This window comes from Pongo pygmaeus, chromosome 13 (genome assembly GCF_028885625.2).
Source record: "Pongo pygmaeus isolate AG05252 chromosome 13, NHGRI_mPonPyg2-v2.0_pri, whole genome shotgun sequence".
In the NCBI taxonomy this organism is placed as follows: Eukaryota; Metazoa; Chordata; class Mammalia; order Primates; family Hominidae; genus Pongo; species Pongo pygmaeus.
In genome coordinates, this window is record NC_072386.2 from 37847357 (window position 1) to 37866778 (window position 19422).

General features: G+C 41.6%; 1 protein-coding gene across 4 annotated transcripts in view; it reads left to right on the forward strand.

Moving 5' to 3' along the window:
• Positions 1-19422, forward strand: part of SLC24A2 (solute carrier family 24 member 2) — a 428870-nt gene that overhangs the window by 318297 nt on the left and 91151 nt on the right. The window lies entirely within an intron of this gene.

Below are 19422 nucleotides of genomic sequence, written 5' to 3' on the forward strand. Positions count from 1 at the left end.
GCCACGGACTGGTACCAGCAGGAGGACAGCAGGCATTACCGCCTGAGCTCCACCTCCTCTCAAATCAGCATTTGCGTTAGATTCTCATAGGGGGCCGAACCCTATTGTGAACTGTGCATGAGAGAGATCTAGGTTGTGTGCTCCTTATTCGAATTTAATGCCTGATGATCCAAGGTGGAACAGTTTCATCCCCAAATCATCCTCCTTGACCTGGCCATGGAAAAATTGTCTTCCCCAAAACCCAGTGTCTGGTGCGAAAAAGCTTAGGGACCGCTGGTCTACATGATCTGCCTCTTGCTCCAAACTCAATTTCACTCTGTTTTAGCCACACAGACCTTTCTGTCTTCAGACAAACACCCCTTCCCTGCCCCAGGTTTTTCCATAGGCTGTTCTCTTCACTATAATATTTTTCGTTTCCCCCGCCCCCTTCCATTTTTCCCTGCTTTACTCCTGCCCATTTTTCAGCACTCTGTGTAAATGATACTTCCTGACCATTCAGCATAAATCAGGGTTCCCAATCCTCATCTGTCAGTGAACCCTTTAATTTTTCTTTACTGCTTATATCATGGTTTCTGTGATTGTTTATTTATTGCCTGTTTCTGCCAGGATACAGGAAGTTTCTGGAGACCAGGGACTCTATTTTATTCACTAGTTATCCACAAAGCCTGGAAGAATACCTGGTACATACTAGCAGCGAAGGCTCAGAAAGATTAAGCAACTTGTTCAAAGTCATGATATTGACCTGACATTGACCATGTGAGAGAAGAAAGGAACAATTTTATCTACTCCAACTCAAGTATGATCAAGGGCCTGAGTATGTTTATTTTGGGCAAGGCAGTATTACGTAGCAATTTAAAGGACAGACTCCAGAACCAGACTCTGGGTCCAGATCCCAGTTCTGCATTTACTAGCTGTGTGACCTCGGACAAGTCACCTAACCTTTCCGTATCTCAGTTTCCTCATCTGTAAAATCAGGAAAATACATAATGATGTCTGCATCATAGGGTTATTGTAAGGATTAAAATGTGAATATACACAAAGCATTAAATACACAGCCTAGCACATCTTAATTGCAGGTTTGGAATTATTCTACTTCATTATTTTGAAAAGTAACACAATATATGATTTTTAAAAATTCAAAATATTCCAAAGGTTAAGGTAAAAAAAAAGTCTTCTTCCATCATCAACCCTCTAATTTTCTCCAGTTCCCCAATTCTCCACAGAGGAAACCACAGTTTCCAGTTTCATGAAGCTCCTTCTAGAGATGTTTAATCATATGCAACTGTGTGTGTATGTGTGTGTGTGTGCACGCCTGTGAATGCGGTCATGTCCTTGCCCACAGGTCTCAATAATCTAAATGTTTCTGGTTTTTGTTTGGAAGAATTCAGTTTCTGGTAGGGCTTGTTTTTGTTTTTTCTGTTTGGAGAAGAGGTTATGTTTTGTTTTTGTGAGATAAGGGAAAGTGAATCTAGGTTGTCTCAGAGTTGGGCCATCAGTGATTTTCCAAAATGCCTGGCCCTTGTGGAACTGTGCTACAATTAAACTGTGTTCCTGCTGTAGCAAGATGTGCCTTCTGAATCCAGGCACCTGCTTTCAAGGTGAAACCTCTCCCTGAAAGATGTGGGAGGCTCCAGTGGTGTGAATCTGAGAGATGCTGAGAGCCATAATCAGCTCTGGACTTGAGTGATTAGAAAATATGGAAAGCACTTCAATGCTTTAAAATTGCTCCATAGCAGGCGGCCAAGAAAACAGATTGCTCTGGTATTTTTCCCCCAAAATTCACAATCATTTTCCATTCCGAGAACAGCCAAAAAATTAACCCACAGCTCTCAGAAATAGTCGTCTCTCTTAGTTTGCATCTAATCACTTGAATTCACATGTCCTTGTGCCAAACTGTCACCTTTTAACAACAAAGAGCATGCTAGTTACATCACCAACTTGATGGCATGAACGCTGCAGTCAGTAGCTTCCTTGTAGCACTAAAGAACAGTTCGTTCATGTCACTGGTGTTCACCTGGCTGGCTAGTGCATTGGCACTACTGGCATTTGGTGTATGTTCAAAAGGGAAGTATTCAAATTCATTCGAAAGCAGCATCTAGGACAGATGGCCTACAGAAACACATTCCCCTTTGTCTCATCTGTGCCACTCAGGTGTTGTTGTCTTCCAAAATCCAGTGAATGAGCCCTTGCCAAAAGCCTTCATTAATGGTTGGTTCAGCCTCTGGGCCTGAGTCACAAGAGTCCAGCAGTGTTTGTGTTTCATTATCTGTTGATGTACAACAAAGCACCCCAAGACTTAGTGGCTTATAACTGCCACCATCTTATTACTCATAATTTTGTGGATTCGGAATTTGAGTAGGGATCACCTGGGTGAGTTTTCTGTTCCATGTGGCATCATTGGAGGTCATTTGGTGGTATTTAGCTGGTAGATGGGTAGGTTAGAAGGTCTGAAAGGACCTCACTCAAGCTTAACACCTACAAAGGAAGGCACAGTGGAAAGCTGGGCTCAGCTGGGTCCCCTGATTCCCCCTGTGGTCTCAGGACCTTTCCATGTGGATAGGCTTGTTTTATATGGTAGTTAAGAGTTCCAAGAGCAAACCTTCCAGGAAGACCAAGCAGAAGCTGCAAGGCTTTATATGACCTAGCCTGGGAAATCCTAGGATGTCAATTGTACTGCATTCAATCAGTCAGGCAGTCACTAAGTCCAGCCCAGACTCATGGGGACAAAATTAGACTTCACCTGTCAATGGGAGGAATACAAAAGAACATGGTGAAACCACCTTGGATCTAATCCAGTCTGTTTCAGGGACATACATTGCTTATTGGTTCCACTGTTCATTGTTCATTGGTGTGCTCTGGATAGACCACATTATGTAGGGGGGACAAAGTTGGCCTGCCTAGGTGAAGGTTTAGTTCAAACATAGCTGAGCAGTGCCTTTGCAGGGACACAAAACTCTGAACAGGACATTGTTCAGGAAAAGATGGAATCTGCTTAAGGCAGATGAATGGTTGGAGTAAATATTTTCTTTCTTTTATAAGAAAACCTTGGGGAACTAGAATTATTGGTCTTTGAGATCACAGGATGGCTATCTGAATTGATCTTTCTAATAAATTCAGTGTCCTATATTGATTTTAACATTTTCTCTAAACAAGCCTTTATATTTGCTCAGGGGTACATCTTCATGAACCTAAAACAAGGATGCTGGATGTTACACTTTTGCAGTGAGAAGTATCTTCTCCTATCATTTGTCTCAAAATGATAACACCAACCAACATTTGCAGAGTACTTACTGTAGGCCAGGCACTATGCTGAGTGCTTTATATAAACCATCTCATTTAATCCTTTCATGAGCCCTACTCCATCATTCAGAGGACACTGACATGTAAAGAGGCTATGGCTCTATGCCCCACCAAGGCAAGGTGACACAAGAAGTAAATGGCAGAGCCAGAATTTGAACCTATATCTGCCTGACTCACAGTCTGTATTTGTAGTTCTTTTCTGCTACTCTGCCTCCTCGTGTAACCCCATGTCCAACCCAGCATTCTTTGTTCTCCTGGTGTAGACACCAGCTTAAATCACAAGAGCTCTGACCTATCCCTGGACCAAGGATGGATTTTATTATTATTATTATTATTAATATTATTATTACTACTGCTACTGCTACCACTTCTACTTAGGAAGACTTAAAGAACCTTTTCTGTCAGAGAGAGTTTTTTAAAAGCTCTCTCTTCCTCTGGTTTGGGACAAGGAGAAGAAAATAGAATGCTGGGGATAAAGATGTTCACGATTGACCCTTTTGGGGAAAGAGGAGCATAGAGAAAAAATGGCTACATCTTCCCCTCTCCACCTTCATGTCCTCCTGGTCCTGTGCCTTGATGGTTTCAGTTCAAAGAAGTGAAAATTGTAAAACGTGTGGTCTTGAACTGCTTCTAAAGCTTCTGCAGCCCAGGCTGCCATCTCTAGACAGGAACTGGCGGGTCGTGTTTGGCGGGCATATAGGCATATATCTTCTCCCAAAGACTTCAGAGAAAGGAATACCACAGTCTTTTCTGGTGATCAATCACAGTCACCACAAGGCAAATGACTATTAGAAATTCAGGGGTGAAAATTACCACCTTGACCAAAGAGATAACAAAGTTGTTAAAAAGAGAGAGTCTACTGTATGGTAGTATTTTTACTGAACAAAGTGTAGCATTATCACTATTGGCAATAGTAGCCTCCACTTATTGAACACTTGTCTCTTATATATCTCATCATCCCCACTTCATGGATAAATACCAAGGCCCAAAGCAGCTTGGCGACCTACCCAGATGGATGTTATATCTCTACCCACATTGATCCGGTTCCAAAGCCGTTCTCTCCATCTGCTGAGTAGTAGGAAACCAAACACAGAAGATCCCATACATGACTCAAGATGAAAATTGTTTCCTATCTGTTGTTTTTGTTTGTTTTTAGGAACAGGGTCTTGCTATGTTGCCCAGGCTAGTCTTGAAGTCCTGGGCTCAAGTGATCCTCCTGCCTCAGCCTCCTGAGTAGGTGGGACTACAGGCACATGCCACCATACCCAGCTTGTTTCCTGTCTTTGATAAAGAACTATGAGCACTGAATGAGCAGAGAGGTAGTCTAGTACAGCATTTAATAAGAGTGAGGATTGACTGAAACTAGACCCCATGGGTTCTAGTCCCAGCTCTGTCCTTCACTAGCTGTGTGACCTTGGATGATTTGTTTACCCTCTCTGTGCCTCAACCACCTCATTTGTAGAAAGAGAGTAATAATACCTACCTCATAGGGTTGTTTTAATGGTATACAAGCTAATATACACTGGGCATGTTGGCACACACCTGTAATCCCAGCTACTCTGGAGGCTAAGGCAGGAGGATCACTTGAGCCTAGGAGTTCAAGAGCAGCCTGGGCAACATAGCAAGATCTCTGTCTCTAAATTTAAAAAAAAGAAACTAAAACAAATGAAGAGTATATGAGCTAATATATGAAAAGCACTTACAACAAGGCCTGGCAGAGAATAAGTGCCAGTTAAATGCTAAATGTTATTAAGAAATGACAGAAAAGGACCTCAGGATAGAATCTTGCTTGCTCCAGAGGGTAAGAGTGATAATAATAGTGTTTGGTTTTCACATTTGAGCACTTACTAGGTACCAGGTACTGTGCTTTGCAAACATTATCTCACTCAATTCTCTCAGCAAGCCCATGAGAGAGAATCTGTTATCCTCATTTTATAGATGAAGAAACTGAGACCCCAAGTGGTTTTTTTACCTGCCTGAAGCCACAGTCCTAGGATAGTAGAGCCAACTTTTTAGTGCGGGTTGTCAGAGCCAGCCCTGCTGCTTAGTACTCTCTGTTCCCCCCACTCTCATCAGCAGTTCCTCACAAGTGTCATGCTTCTCAGATGAGATCGATTTGGGGAAATCTATTTTCCCAGGACCACACTATGTAACTCCATAGTAGAGCCCAGTTAGAGTCAAATGTGTTCACCTTCTTCTTCCCATCCCTAGTAACCTTTGTCCAGTCTTCTTGAGTTCTCAATTTATAGGGAACAGATGGAAGTTCCCCTTTTCCCTTTTTTTGAAGGGCTGTCTGCTGACCCATTAGTCCAATTTATTTCACAGTGGCCCTGAATCTTTCCCCAGGAAAGGCATGCCCCAAACTTGCCCATAGAGGAATCCTGGTTCCCTAAAATGTAAGTCAAATCATGGCCCACCTCTGCTCAAAACCATCTCACCAACAGCAAAAGCCCTAGAGCTTACAGCGGCCCCAGACCCCCTGTGACTTCCCACTCTACCTCCCTCCCCCTTTCCCCTCCCACCTTCTGTCTTCCGCCCATCCTCTCTTCTCTTCTCTCACCCCTCCTTCCCTCCTCTCTGCCCTCCTTTCTCCTCCTTCCCCTCCTTCCTCTCCCTCATCTCTCTCTGCCCGTCTCTCACTTTCCTCCCCTCCTCCCCTGCTTTCCCCCCTCCTCTCCCCTCCTTCCTGTCCCCTCATTTCTCTACCCTTCTCTCTTTTCTCTCACATGTCATTTCCCTTGTTCTGCTTCTCTGACTGCCTAGCAGCTCCTTCCAAATTCCAAGCGCACTCCTGCCTCAGGGCCCTTACACACGTTCCCCCTTTTTCTAGATATCCAGTTGGCTCCTGATCTCCCCTCCTTCAAGTCAGCCTTCACATGTCACCTGATCAGAGGCCTTACTCAATCAACCTTTTGAAAATATCAGAAGCAAAACAATGAAAGTGAATCCAAGTTCTCACTCTCCCTCGCCCTGCTCTGCATTCTCCTTAACACTTGTCCCCATGAACATATGTATTTGTTGTATGCTGCCTGTCTCTACCCTTATACCTCCAACAGAGCAGGACTCAGGGCAGGCTTGGCTCTATCCCTAGTGTCTGGCACAAGTGGGCCCCAATACATATTTGCTAAATGGATTGAATGAGTACTTGCCTTTATAATTTTTCTGCTAGGGAACTATATGTCTCTAGCCATGTAGATTTTCTTAATCCATGCCCTGTCAAAGGACTCTATTATAGTGACCAACAAAGTTCTATTTATTTGATGATTCTCTTGCAGCTATGAATAGTGATCGCATCTGGTTTGGCCACCATTGTATAGTACCAGCACAGCAATGATGTTATGATGTAGGTGCTTGGTCAATATTTGCTGCATAATGGAATATATCTCTCTCTAGTCCTGGAGTCACTGCTGCAATGGGAAATGCTTGTTGTCTGCCTCACACCTTCCTGATGAGTTCTCCCATCTCCTTGTTCCTCTCTTCCATCCAAATGCTTTGTTCTTCTCTTGTTTCCTTTCATTTTCTTCTCTTTGATACACTGCTCGTTCTTTCTTTATTACATTCCCCAGGCCTAATTTTATATGTTCAGAGAATTACCATCGCAACAAGATGCTAAGATGTTTATTGTTTTAACCATTCATTCCTTTTACAAAATCGAACACCTGTAAAATAACATCCACCTCAATTTGGTGTTGAGTTTGAGAAGGAAATTGCAAAAAAAAATGAAGGTTCTTACTTATTTTCTGTGGGCTCTTGCACACTCTCCTACAATTATAGTAATTTCTCCTTCCTTGTGTAGATTCAAATTTTGATTTACATTTTTTCATTGTAACAACAGTTGTATTACTAATACCAATATTTAACAAATTCGTGCACTAGACACCCTAAGAAACATAAAAGTAGGAATAATACTTACCTAATGCACCTGTAATCGAACTAAAGCAGGGGTCCCCAACCTCCAGGCCATGGACTTGTACCAGTTCATGGCCCATTAGGAACTGGGCCACACAGCAGGAGGTGAGCAGCCAGTGGGTGAGCATGACCGCCTGAGCTCCACCTCCTGTCAGATCAGAGGAGGCATTCAGTTCTCATAGGAGCATGAACTCTATGGTGAACTGTGCATGTGAGGGATCTAGGTTGCGGCTCCTTATGAGAATCTAATGCCTGATGATCTGAAGTAGAACAGTTTCATCCTGAAACCATCCCCACCACTCACCCCACACCCACACATGGAAAAATTGTCTTCCACAAAAGCCGGTCCCTGGTGTCAAAAAAGTTGGGGACTGGTGAACTAAAGGAGTATTTAAACATGAAAGCAATGAAGACCCCACTCACAAATGCAACAAAACCATAAAATACCAAGGATTAACCCAAAAGAAATATTTAAGAACTTTACGGCAAAAATCATCACAATCATCATTTCTGAAGAACATAAAAGATCTAAATAAATGCTATTATAAAGATGTCAGTTCTCTCCAAATTAAACTCTAAACGCAACTCAATCCCAGTCCTAGTGTCCAACACTTTCGACAAAGAAGTACAAAAAAGCATCATCAAGAGCAGCTTTTAGATGTTCTGGCTGAAGTATTTAGGAGGAAGGTGAAGAGGCTGGATCAGAGGCCACTGGGGTCTCCTCTGAGGTGGCTCTGGAGGGGCACACTGCCATAGGGTATAAGCACCACTGCCCTGGCCAGATTCACTAACTGCTCTTGGTGAGGCACCAAGCAGGGCAGGAGAGGGGCTTCCTGGAGCATTTGAATCACCCAGTTGAAGGGACATAGCCCTCATTCCTGAGGCAGTGAGAGCGCACATTCATGTAAGTGGCCTCCTGGCATAGCAAGCACCCTGGTGGATGTACAGCAGGCACGGCGCTGGACAGAGTGAGCACTGGCTGCAGGCAAGCAAGGCTTGCCAGACCCTCAGGAAATCCAGATCATTGTGTGAACCCTGAGGAAGGGCCTTCAGGGAAGTGTTCCTGGAGAAAGTGAGTTTTGAAAGCAGGTTCTTGAAGGAGGTAAGGAGCCTGGATGAGCAGAGGAACTGGCTGGCTCAGGGAAACCCCAAACTATGTATTGTCCCAACCAAAATGTGGTTCCTTTGAGATGAGCAGGCATGTGGCTCCTTGCCCACTGAACTAACGCTCTAGCAGTCTCTCCTGTCGAGGGGTGCTAGGGATGTGCGAGTGTCTATGCTTGTGTGTGTGTGTGTGTGTGAGAGAGAGAGAGAGAGAGAGAGAGAGAGAGAGAGATTTCAGTGCAGGAAACTAGAGGCCTCAGAGATGGTAGAGAAGGAAAACAAGAAAGTGGAACTTTTGTAGTACCCACTCTGTGCCACACACCCGAAAGTCATCTCATGTAATTCTCTCAGCAGTGGCTATGGGAAGTCATATGCATGTTTTACCTCTGAGAAAACTGCAGTTCCAAGGGGTGGCATGACTTGCTCATAGTCACCCAGCTCCTAAGTGGTGGATTGTCCAGCTCCTAAGCCTGGACACTTCACTCACACAGGACTCTTATCTATGGCCACACATGCTCACACATCTGTCTGTTCTGTAAAGGCTTTCCAAGTCTTTAACACAGACACTTAATGTTAACTTGAAGCTGACACTAAGATTGAACTGTCACTTGCTTGCTGGGTTTGCTTTTTGTCTCACCAAATACCAGAGCTTATTTCTCTTAGCTTCTATTTAAAAAAAAAAAAAAAAAAGCTTCAAAATGAGCTTTCATAAATTTTTGTTTCGTCCCAAGAGAAAGTCATTTCATGCCCCTTTTATCCAAAAAGTGGAGAAGGTGTCTCTCAAAGGCAGTTTTTTTAGATCAGCTTATATTACCAAGATGTTTGCGTGCAGCCTCCGCCTGGTAGATGAATAGGCAAATGAGTGAAAATCTTCACTGGAGAAAAATAAAATCCAATCTACTGGCCGTGGTCTACTAAGATGACAGTAGTATCAGTCCCTGGATAGAGGAGGACAGGCCATTAATGCCTCTCATAGAGAAAACACAGGACAAGTTAAATAGCTCCTCTCTTTAGGGAATAGTAAAGCATTATTCTCATATTTGAATGTGAAAGATGGTTGAAACTGAATCTCTCTTTGTGTTGTACACATTATAAATTAATATTATTTGAGCCATAAGGGAATGTGAATTGTCTTACTGAAATAAACTGCTTTTGAGGATGAGAAAAGTTCCCTCTCTCTTTCTTTCTCCAGTGAAAAGGTTGGCTTTGAAGCAAAGGCCACAAGGTATGTGGCCAAAAAGTTGATTTTTTTTTTTTCTTTTGAGACAGAGTCTCACTCTATCACTTAGGCTGGAATGCAGTGGCACGATCTTGGCTCACTGCCACCTCCACCTCCCGGGTTCAAGTGATTCTCCTGCCTCAGCCTCTCGAGTAGCTATGATTACAGGCATGCACCACTATGTCTGGCTAATTTTTGTATTTTTAGTAGAGACGGGTTTCGCCATGTTGGCCAGGCTGGTCTCGAACTCCTGACCTCAGGTGATCCACCTGCCTCGGCCTCCTCTCAATGTGCTGGGATTACAGCTGTGAGCCACTGCGCCCTGCCCTAAAAAAAATGATTTCGATGGCACTTGAGCTCAAACATATCATGAAGAAGGAAAAAACAATGAAGTATCCATAAAATTCGAGCTTCATCTTTGTCCTCTGGAACTCGTGCTCAAAAGGGAACTCCTTCAGAAGGGAGGACTCAGAGTTCCCAGAGATAAAAAGCAGCTGTCACAGATGTGATTACATGGGGGACCAAAGGATGGGGGCAGTCACTGAAGGTGAAGAAGCACTTTCATTTACCAAAGACTTCCTATTTGAAATGTATATTGTTATATAAACATCATCTGTGATATGAGAGCATCCAGAGGTGTTTTTTCCCAAATGAAAGGCATTTACACTAAAGACACCTCTGAATGTTTAATAAGTAGCAGGGCCTCACTTCACGGGATGAGGTTGAATGACTTGCATTCCGTGATGAGATGGCTTTCTCTGACACTAGGGAACACATTTTCTAGTTGACTCTTCCATCTGGGATTTGCACTGGCCACAACACTCATGTGTACATGCTGATCATATTGTAAACTCAATCCTCAACTGGCTGTCAGGATCCATTTCTCTCCTGACCTCACATTATCAGATCCACCAAATCTTGCCTCTTTACCTCAGCCATTGAAAAGAATTCTCTCACCCACAACAAACGGTCCTTCACAGGTTGTTCCCCAGGCTCAAATGAGGCTATGTTATACACACGTGCACATACACATTTGTAAAGAGTCAAGCAGCATTGTTGCTTATATAGTTTACAGGTCTATATCAGACTTGTTTAGTGTGTGTGTGTGTGCGTGTGCATGTGTGTTCTCATATATGCATTCACGAAACGTATTTCCATTGCAAGCTGACATGAGTGGTCGCCCCACTGGGAATGTTCTCCTTTACAGGCCCCCACTGTAGACAAGACTCTGGGGGAACATTAGCCAGTGCTTGCCCCAGACTAGTTAACTCCCTGAACACCAGTTTAAATGCTGTTGTTGAACCTGACCTTCAGATATGCAGTTGCAGTAACCTATGTGGCTACTTCTCTTTGATCTCCCAGATGGCAGCACTTAAGCCCAAAACACCAATAGTGAATGTAGCTTTGCTTTTTACTCTAAGGCCCTGAGGCCATAACAACCAGTATTGGCAGGAGTTAAATTCCATAGTAAATCAATCTCATTTTAGAAAATTATTTATGATGAAAATTCTCCTCTGCCATTTCTGAAAAAAAAACCTTTTATCCAGTTATTTTTTTTTTCATGCAACACATTTCTATAGGTGATGCAGTAGGTCATGCAAGGTTTCCTATCTGGAATAGGTTACAACTATTTTCTTGACCTGAGAGCTAAACCCCATCTTGTCAATGCTAGTGAGGATTAGACCATGAAGAGCTGATTCTAGGAGTTCAAAGGTGACATCACACAATGTGCCCATTTAGAAAAACCCTCTCTACCCTGCTTGGGGTGTGCATGGTGACCTCTTCCCATCAGATTCTTGGGAGGAGTAGCAGAGTTAGTTACTGAGCAGACACAATGAGGAGCCAGCCACTTTGGTTTGAACCCCAGTTCTGCCTCTTACTAGCTGTGTGCCCCTGAGCAAGTTACTTAACTTCTCTGTAACTCAGCTTCCTCATTTGTAAAATAGGAAAGATAATGGTATCTGTCGTGGGCTGTTAAGTGTATTCAATGGAATGCTATTTGTAGGGCACATAGAACAGTGCTTGCCACATCATTAGTTCTCTGTAGGCATTTGCCAAATAAGTTGCTGTCAGTTGTTCATTTTTTCTTGCAGCCATCAAAATTTTAGACAGCTTTCAGTGGTTCAATCATAAGACCTTGAATTATCTTTTCTATATTTTCTTTCCTCAAAAAGAAGCCTATTTACCATGTGCCATATTTTCAGGTCCTGGTATACCTATCTACGAGATAACATGGGAACCAATTTTCTATTCATCAGCTTCTCATTGAGCAAAAGTTATCCCAAAGCTGTATAATTTTAGTCTCTGTATTTACAGAGTTCTCCTGTCCTTTGTACAATGAGAAGGAAATCATGTGGCATGATACTCAACTCATTTCCTTCCAAAAGGCCAGATTTCATTTGGGTTCATAGCTATTGAGCAGACTTGAAAAAAATTCTACCTGGGGTCCATAGGTGTTCAGCAGACTAAAAAATGTATCTTTCCAATATATTGATAAAAATCTACAGAAGCACTTACTCTCTCTATTAATTTTTTAATTCTGGTGAAACATTCTTAGGCCACCCTTTGGGTGTCACTTGGGGGTCAAAAGATAATGGCGTGCCCTAGCTCCTCCTGCGTAACCAAATCTCTGGTTTACTGGCAGGCATTTGCTATTTAATCTAAGGTGCGTAACTATTTGGGAAAGATATCTTAATCTTCCACCCTTTCTTTGCATCCTGGATTTTAAACTGACTTATATAATCCCACTTATACAGTCTAGTATTTAATAGGAGTAATGATACATGGATTTATACTTACAACAGATGGAATTTAAAGGATTGTGTGAACATTCTACTTTAAATTTATTCCTGTAAATTATTCATAATTTGGGGTGATTGTTTCTATTGTGGTAAAGAACCAAGTATTCAGGAAGATAAGATGCCAGACAATACTGTAGTGTAGAATATATCATTGTAAGGATCATTTTTACCTTGAATTACTGTCACATCAGTGGCATTAATTTTATGTCTTCCAGTCCTTTTTCCCTTAATTTCATTGTGTTCTCAAGTTCCCTTGCCCTCTCATATTTCTCTTATCTCTTGCCTTTTTCCCTTCTTGGATGGCTGGAGTTTCTCTTTTTTGTTTTTTGGTTTTTTTTTTTTTTTTTCATTTTACTGGTTTTCCTCTCCTCCCTTGGATATTTTTCTAATATTGTTGGATTCTTTCATGCACCAGAGGGTAGAAACTCGGCTTTGCTGACCCAATAGCTGGATATAAATTAGCACTGATTCTCTCTGCCTAGCAAAAACCACTGAATCCAGCCAGGCCACAAGATGGGATCCAGGAGTATATCCAAGTTGTTCTCTAGCCAGCATGCAGCATCTATTCTGTGCACCAGTATTTTCCATCTCCATTTTTTAAAGACAGTGCTGCTATTTTGTCTTTTGTGTGCTGAGGACTCTCCTGATGGCTCTTTTGCGTGATGTAAATCCTCCTACTTTACTGAAGCAATGAAGGGGATTCCAAGAGTCAAGACCACCCCTATGGGGCTTCCTCCCCATAGACACTATAAGCCAGAATAGTTGAAGCTGTGGAATTAGAACACTAAAATGGGAAGAATCATAGGTGTCAATACCAAAGGTAATAAGGGTGAGGAAGATTAACAGAGCACTTTAAATAGATATTTAATTCAACTTAGCAGCATTTGTTGAACGCATACGGAGTGCCCATTTACTCTGCTGGGTGCTGAAATTAACAAAATGAGTACAATGACTCTTTGCCTTAAAGGGCAGAAAACAAGTAGGTTAAGGTACATTTGATGAGATGAGCACAACAACAAAAGTGTATAGTTGGAACAGACACACAGGAGGAAAGTGACTTAACGTTAGGAATGGGGGCATTCAGGAATGCTGCGTGGAGGAGGGAACCTCAACGGGGTTCTGAAAGATTCAGTAAATTAGGAGACATAGTAAAATTCCAACACAAAATCACAGTATGTGCAGGATTGAGAGGTGTTATATTTTCACTTTGTGTTTAGAAATGATTACCTTGATAACGATGAGAAAGGTAGGTGAAAGGTGCTGGGGGTAGACAGGTGGTAAGAAAGATTAGGGAAGAAGAGTGCAAATAAGACCATTGCAGTAGTCTAGGCAAAGCCTCAGACTAAGGCCAGGGCAGGGGAAATGGAGCAGAAAAGACAGAATTGAAGATATTTAGGGGTGGAATTAGACTTTGTGACTGGTTGGATTGTGAGTGTGGCTTACAGAAGCATCAGCATCGCCTTAGGGCCCCCCTCCCTCCCCTCACCCTGTGGACCTTAGTCACATGTAATATAACTAAGCTCCTGTTTCTATGAAAGAAACCAACAGGCCTATCTGTACACAGCACTTCATAAATCCTTTAAAAAAAAAAGCAGAGGAAGATAATGGAATATTTTGCCACTTCTAAGAGTGGGTAATAAATGTGTTTGTAACCCCCAGCCCAGAATTGATAGGATTTGATGAGAAAGTACCTTTTGCTTGATTTTGTAAATGTAATCTTTCAATTTATAGACACACAAAAATGTACCCAAGATGATAGATGTCATTAATGAAAATGTCAGTTTCCTAACCCCCCAGCCACCTACCCCCACAAAAAATTAAGAACACATTTTAGAAATACTCTATTAGAAGAGCTCAAACAGATTTTTCTTAAATTAGAAATGAATTCCAGCTGTTGCATGGATGGTTTCAGATATTCTATGTTCCTTGCTATTCAAATCATATTTTTTCACTATCTTTAATATTATTTTTTGCCTTCAAACTACAGCTGAAAAAGGGACCAGAGAAAATGTTGAATATTCTGCTCAAACTCTGAATTGATGCATGGGGAGGCAATAATAGTGACAACAGGAATAACTAATATTTATTGAATATTTACCATGTGCCTGCCAGACACTGGGCTAAGCATTTTATACAGATTAACTTATTTATTTTCCACATCAATCCTATAAGATAAGAACTTTTATTATAACCATATTACAGATAAGGACATTGAAGTTTAGAGTAGCTAAATGATTAACCCAGGACCACACGGGTAGAAACTGATGGAGCTGTGTTCAAACCCAGGATTGTTGGACCCCAGAACCCACTCTTTTAACCACTGGACAATACCACTTTCCTGAACAGCTGAAGCCCCTTTTGAGCTTCCCTTTCAAAAACCAAAACCTAATGATCTTTATGTTATTTCTTTCTCTGAGTTGTACATTCTTTAAATAATACCAATGTAACTGACATCAGGTCTCAATGTACCTGATGTTAGATTATGCAAAAGAATATAAATGACATTCATAGACTTCCTTTGGCATGACATCATTGGTCATTATTTTTGTCATTCTCTTTTTACCTGTTTCTTCTCCAATATAAACTTGTGAAAAGGATGTTAGAACAAGGTTCGAATCCTGGGTGGTCACTTGTGACATATTATCTTAGTCTGGACAACTCATCACTTACTAGATTTTGGCCCAATCATAGAATGATGGGTTCTGTACATATGAGCTTGAGCACTTCCAATGTTCCAGGCATAGCACAAAGCTCCTTACAACAACATATTGAGGGAGGTACTAGAATGAGCCCCATTTTACAGATGAGGAAACTAAGGTTTTGAAAGACTATCTTACTACAAAGTCACACTGGTAATAAAAAGCAAAGTCTGGATTAGAACCCGTGTGTATTGACTCCAAAATTTCCACTGTGCTACAAGATCTCCTTGTTCTGCATTATAATGATAAGGTCTCTTGATACCAAAGTTCACTCTGATTTTTGAAGATCAGAAGAGTACTATATATGGGAGCTTCCTGACTAATTTGAAGGAAAACCAACTGATGCACTAGTTATAATAATACCTATCATATATTTAGTGAATATTATCTGTCAGTTACAGGTTAAGCACCTGTAATTCTCACCACAATTCTAGAGTACAACTAGTACTTTTCTCATTTGCATAAGTGTGAGAACTAAGTCTCAAAGACATTAGGTAACTTGCCCAAGGTCTCATGGCTAGCAAGTGGCAGACCCAGTTGTCAAGTCAAGGTCTGTAAGGCTCCAAACTATATATGCAACCTTCATGCTATATCATCACTTATCTCCTGGACTTTATGAAAAAGGAAAAAAAATATTCTAACAAAGTGTCAGTCTTTAAAATTATCTTAAGATTGTTATTGAGATTTTTAATTACACAGTAAAAATGTATCCAGTGTTGGTTTTTTCCGGTGGGTTCGTGGTCTCTCTGACTTCAAGAATGGAGCCGTGGACCTTCATGGTGAGTGTTACAGCTCTTAAAGATGGCACGGACCCAAAGAATGAGCAACAGCAAGATTTATTGTGAAAAGTGAAAGAACAAATCTTCCACAGCATGGAAGGGGACCCAAGTGGGTTGCTGCTGCTGGCTGGGGTGGTCAGCTTTTATTCCCTTATTTGTCCCCTCCCATGTTCGATTTCTGTTCTATCAGAATGCCTTTTTTTCAATCCTCCCTGCAATTGGCTACTTTTAGGACCCTACTGATTGGTGTGTTTTACAGAGCACTAATTGGTGCATTTTACAGAGCACTGATTGGTGCAATTTTACAGAGCACTGATTGGTGCAATTTTACAGAGCACTGATTGGTGCATTTTACAATCTCCTTGCTGGCTACAGAGCGCTGATTTGTGCGTTTTACAATCCCCTTGCTAGCTACAGAGTGCTGATTGGTGCATTTTACAATGCTAGTTACAGAGTGCTGATTGGTGCGTTTTACAATCCTCTTGCTAGACAGAAAAGTTCTCCAAGTCCCCACTAGACCCAGGAAGTCCAGCTGGCTTCACTTCTCAAAACAATACTCATAAAAGGCAGATTGTTTTGGGTTGATTCTCTTGTCTAGGTTGCTTATTGTTTTTCTTTAAAAACCCTTTTCAGAAACCTGCATATTCTATCCTACACTGTCTCCCTCCCCAGCCCACCTCAAAAGGACAGCAGCAGAAAAGCACATCTAGGTCCTATTTTTCTTGCCTGATCATCCAGAGCATGTAAAATAAGGTGAAATATGGCCTGAGTCAGTTCCTCACAGGACAGAAATCAGTAATCACTGATATTGCTAAGCAACACCACAGAGAAGCAAGGCTGAAAATGAGGTGGCAAATTTATAAGAAGTTGCAGAATCTGGGGACTCGCTTGGGCATTTCATTATGAACCATCTGCATGATCCACAGTAATGACCACATATTATTGTTCACTGTTCGAGGATGATAATTCCTACATAATTATATTGGCATCTCCCTCTGTGATCGTAACCTACCTTTCAGGACTTTCACCATATTTTCCATAATTGAGATCTGTCCCTGTGAGATAATTGGGAATTGTTACATCTAATGGGCAACTTTCATTCCTCCCCAAAGTAAAATTTAAAACAAAACAAAAAAGTCACTCTTTTGGCTAGTGTGATACAGAGTTAGAGGGATAGTAATATACATAAGGGAGAAAATTGGTCATGGGATCAGCACAGCTCAGTAACATGGGCTCCACCACGGTGGCATGAAAGCAAGTGTGATTCTCGTAATGGGCAGCCTTTACAATCGGATTACAGGCTCATCTCAAATACCTACCACAGGGTTCTGGAATTTCTTCTCCATCTGTGTGGCTTCTTAGAGAAATGTTATAGAGAAGAGGCACCAGGTGGTACCCAGAATGACATTCACAGGTGATGTATGGCTCTTCCAGTCCTGGCTGCCTCTTGCTTCACTGTTACAGAGAACAGTGCTAGATAATGTTAAGTAATAGACTCTTGAACTCCCTTACTTCTTTCCTCCTATCCCCAAAAAAACTAACCTTGGATTAGCCCCAGTTTGAATCCTAATCCAGTTATGTTCAAAGTGCCTTAGTTATTCATTATGGGGAGTGTGCTGGTTGCAAGCCACATTCCTATGCAGGTGAGTGCCTCCCAGGTCCTCTCAGCAAGACTAGGTCTTGCCACAGGCTATCAATAGACAGTGAGCAAGGCTACTTTCCGGGAGGCATCATGGGCTGTAGGACCCCAGCCAAGTGCATGATGAGCTCTGGTTTATGCATGCGTGCTGTTTGTCCTATTCACATGTCATTTCTCTTTCTGCACCTCCTGAGTCCCTGCTTCGGGGAGGAGGGCCTTGTGGCTCCTGGAGATGCTGCCCAACCCTCCTTAGGATGCTGCTGCTGAGTTCACCATCTCACCATCCTGTTGCTGTTAGTGCTAAAGACCATATTCTAGCAGGCTGGTTTCCATCTCCATTCTTTTCTGACTTTTCTTCAGTAAACTGTAAACATGGTTCTCTTTGTTTGGGCAGATACCATTCCCTTCCACTGCTTCCTCAGTGCGCCTTGAGTTGCCACAACACCTGCTGTTGTTCAGCTTTTCACTACTCTTCTTCCTTCTCTTCCACCATCATTAGCCTCATTTTTGTTATGTTCTGCCTAGTTCTTGTTCTTCAGTCTCATTCATCATATCCAAGGAAGCAGCTAAGAAGCGATCTAGACGTTGCTACGTTGTCGAGAATGTGTGAGCTTTGTCCGATATGAACAGTTCCAATTCCAACTATGTACAAATAAAATGATAATTAAACAATATGAATGTATTTATTTATACCTGATTCTGCAAGAGATGAGGTGAGGAATAATATTATCTGCCACAAGCAGATATTTGACAGTTGGGATTGATATGTGAAAATAAGTGTGTGCATACAGAGGTTTGCGTCTACAAAAATGGATCCATAAAAATGCAATGGTGTACTGTCACTGTGTAGAATATAGTTTACATCCAACTTTGCAAACACAGAGCCACCCACATTCTGTTTGCTGAGCAAATGGTAGAGAATGCCAGCTGCTTATTCCACTGCTTCCCTCAGGGAAGGAAAAGAGGTCACAAAACAGTTAGTTGGCTGATATGATTTGTTAATCTACTCCAAGATTACTCACACATGCAAACACATATATTATGTGTGAAGCCACTACGAACATATGTTTTATATTTATGTGTTTTATATTTATGAAGGTATTTAGGTCATTTAAGAATTCCAGAGTTGTGCAATGTCAAATATATAATATTGTTCTTAAAATACCAGAATATATATATACATATATATACACGTATGTATATATTTTTTTCACTGATGGCAATCCCCAGAAGTCAAGAAAAAAATTTTCTTTCTATTTACACAAAATTCAATTTCTTTTTGAAGCACCTGCATCTTTTGTAATGTATCCAAGAAAAGCCAGAATAGGCAGCTCTTCGTAGAAACATAAACATGTGATTTTTCTCCCCAAGATATAATTTTGTACTGGTGTATTAAAACAATTTTAGATGGAAATCTAGGCACATGAAAAAATGTGTGAATGATGTATCATATAAATATGAAATACAAGAATATTTATTATTGCATTTTAAGCTAGATCCTTCATCTTGCACACAAAACCCATCAATTTTAAGTTTATTCATATGAGGATTCCCAGCAGCTGGCCCAGTTAATGGGCCATGGAGCATTCTGCAGAATCCTACAGGACTATCTCTTGAGTCTAATTAATGTCTTGAAGTTTATTGGGAGAGTGGTGTTATGACCAGAAAATATATTTTTAACCTGCTCACAAAATTGCTTAAAACAATCTAGAATTTTCAGACAAACAAGGATAAAAGTAGCTATTTTAAAACTGAAGAAAACAGAAATGGTGTATCCCACTCCTTCTCTCCCCTCAACTGCAGCTGCCACTCCCACCAGCTCACTCAAAACAGCTCACATTCTGCCAGGGGTTTCCATTACAGGGGGAGTCCATTGATGATCTGTACACAGAGGAGGAGCTGCTGGTCCTTGCCCTGCCTCCTGCTGTTTACACAGCAGCTGCCAATGCCTTAGTCCTGGAGCTGTGGCTGC